The sequence below is a fragment of the Brassica napus genome, chromosome C5 (assembly GCF_020379485.1).
Source record: "Brassica napus cultivar Da-Ae chromosome C5, Da-Ae, whole genome shotgun sequence".
Lineage (NCBI taxonomy): Eukaryota > Viridiplantae > Streptophyta > Magnoliopsida > Brassicales > Brassicaceae > Brassica > Brassica napus.
Genome location: NC_063448.1, coordinates 849,665 through 852,831, shown reverse-complemented (window position 1 = coordinate 852,831; position 3,167 = coordinate 849,665). Strand labels below are relative to the sequence as shown.

The following is a 3,167-nucleotide window of genomic DNA, read 5'->3' as shown; positions in this document are numbered from 1 at the left end:
TGGGCCAGAAGAAAGGTCGCTATCCGTGGTTCAAGAAAATAAAAAAGCGCACTGCTTTCCTGCCCAAAAGGTGAATGAGTAGAGAGAGTACAATCACTCTTTAAGACTTAAATCAAACAAACAAAAAAACTCTTTATGTTCAAAGCAACATAACACTCAATGTTATCAATAAACATTTTATTGTCTTTGGCCGTTTACAGGAGTTGTTGAACGAGTTCAGAATCTTGCACTATGTTGTTGTTATAACAATGAATGAGAGATTTGACTGAGACTTTTGAAAAATCATTATCATCAAAAACAATGGTGACAATACATGAATGAGTTATATCCATTTCAGGTGAAACCTCACTCCCTTAGGCTTCAACACTCCAGAAACACAACTCATAACGTTTCTGGTGTGGAAATTTGTAAGGTTACAACTTGTACAAGACATTTCCCTCACCACAAATTACAACTCAATCAGTTCCTCTATACTCTCTAATCTCTCAATCTCCTAATCTCTCTCTCTCTGTTTTCCCAATCGCTCAAGAAGATGATGATAACAAACAACTTATGTGCCAAGGCTAATCCAACTCAGCTTGAAACCTTCTCTTGCCACCAGAAGCTTTCAACACTTGGTTTTAATCTTCAATGGACCTCTCTCCTCCTATTTCTTCAAGTTCCAGTTACAGCTTCTTCTTCTAAGTCCGGCTATGCTGAACTGTAAAATCAAATATCAAAATGAGCTCCAAAAGCAAATGACGAACGTGACCAGTAAACAACAATCAGAAATGACACAAACCAACAACGAGAACAAGACTAACACTAGTTTCTGGAACTTGAACGCAGAGGACGTATAACCATAAACTGACAAACCGATCCTTGACATAACTTAATAAATCTAAAACGATCAATCAACATTCTCTCACAGATCAACAAAAACTCAACAACCACAAGCTTTTGAAACACAAACAAGATAAAGGAAGGAAACAAGGGAAAAAAGATAGAAGACCTGACAAACCGCCAACAGAGAAGGACCAAACACCAAAACAGCCATCATCATCAATCAAAGCAAGCATCCACCGGAATCCTGAAACAACAAAACGACAAGTCGATCATATGGAACAAACAAAAGGCAAATATATAAAAGAAAGAAATCAAAGAAAGAACTGAAAACAAGGGAAACTTTTTATAATAGCTTTAATCAATTATGAAAAAATTAGTGATCATAAGTGTTAAACCAAATAAAGGGATACTACCAGCTTACAAACACAATGACTGGAGAAAGGATAATACCTCTAACCATCATATATAGTGATCGGATAGCCCACTCTATTTATTTCACAAATTTACACTAACTTTCCATGATCAATCAAGCTCTATAAAAAATTTCCCCAAAACCTTGAAAACTTATTTTTAAAAAAGGAAAAAGCAAATAAAAGAAAAAACTGAAAACAAGGGAAACTTTTTATAATAGCTTTAATCAATTATGAAAAAATTAGTGATCATAAGTGTTAAACCAAATAAAGGGATACTACCAGCCCACTCTATTTATTTCACAAATTTACACTAACTTTCCATGATCAATAAGCTCTATAAAAAATTTCCCCAAAACCTTGAAAACTTATTTTTAAAAAAGGAAAAGGCAAATAAAAGAAAGAACTGAAAACAATGGAAACTTTTTATAATAGCTTTAATCAATTATGAAAAAATTAGTGATCATAAGTGTTAAACCAAATAAAGGGATACTACCAGCTTACAAACACAATGACTGGAGAAAGGATAATACCTCTAACCATCATATATAGTGATCGGATAGCCCACTCTATTTATTTCACAAATTTACACTAACTTTCCGTGATCAATCAAGCTCTATAAAAAATTTCCCCAAAACCTTGAAAACTTATTTTTAAAAAAGGAAAATTTTATAGTTTCTAGGTTGATTAGAAGAATTTAGTGATCATAAGTGTTAAACCAAATAAACATTTACAACCTCTAACGATACAAAGATTGGGTGTTCTGTTCAAATGTTGTCACAAATTCACACTTAACTCTCCATTGATCAATCAAGTTATACAAAATTTCCCTAAAAACATGTTTTTAAAAAAAAAAAATATTTCAATTCAAAACAGAGAACACATGTTTGGCAGAAAGAAAAACAAAGTTTGTATAATAAGAAAAGAGAAGACCTGATAAACCGCGTGAAGAACGATCAGAGCAAGCGTGATGCTGGACGGGAAGATTTGCGGTGGGTTGGCGACGGCGGAGAGTTTGTATGGTTTCCATTGTTTCTTCTTCATCTGAGCCGCCCTCCTCTCAAACCGTGATGATGGACGGGAAGATTCGCGGTGGTTCGGACCAGTGAACAGCTTAGATTAGTTTCGTTGTTGATCTCTGTTTTCCGAAGCCCCTAATTTAGGGAAAGTATAAATATAATATATTTAAGAAAGAAAAAAACATAAGGTTCTGTAAGAGAGGAAGAAGACAAGTGTAAGGTTCTGTAAGAGAGGAGGTCTTTATTTATAGGCGAGGCTGGAGATTTGATCGTCTTGTCCCCAACGGTCATGAATTAAATTCTATTATTTTCTCTTTTTTTTTTTAATTTACTCTAACGGTAACATGAATTAAATTCTATTATTTCTCTCTTTTTTATTTGCTCTAACGGTAACTTGGTGACTTAAACTACGAATTATTTTTTACAATATCGAGATTTCAAAATCCACCCCAAATATATATATATCTAGGTCCGGGCAAAAAAACCCAGATCCGAAGAATCGAACCGAACTCAATCCGAAAAAATAGTATTGAATCTGAACCGAAATTGATAAATATCCGAATGGGTTCAAAATTTCTTGGTATTTAAAGAACCGAACCGAAGTATTTCGGGTACCCGAATATATCCGAACTAGATTTATATACTTATATATATTAATTATTTTTAGATTTAATGTATATTAAAAACATTCAAAATATATAAAGAAGACAAGTGTAAGGTTCTGTAAGATAGGAGGTCTTTATTTATAGGTGAGGCTGGAGATTTGATCGTCTTGTCTCCAACGGTCATGAATTAAATTCTATTATTTTCTCTTTTAAAAAAAAAAAAAATAATTTTTTTTTCAAAAAAAAAAAAAAAAATTACTCTAACGGTAACATGAATTAAATTCTATTATTTCTCTCTTTTTTATTTG

At 32.9% G+C, this 3,167-nt stretch overlaps 1 long non-coding RNA gene across 1 annotated transcript; it reads right to left on the bottom strand.

Moving 5' to 3' along the window:
- Nucleotides 1-266: 266 nt before the first annotated feature.
- On the bottom strand, nucleotides 267-2,773 carry LOC125587378. The gene is made up of 2 exons (XR_007323649.1): nucleotides 992-2,773; nucleotides 267-700 (listed from the first exon to the last, which is right to left on the bottom strand). It is a non-coding gene; the product is annotated as an uncharacterized LOC125587378 (long non-coding RNA).
- Between the last annotated feature and the right edge of the window lie 394 nt (nucleotides 2,774-3,167).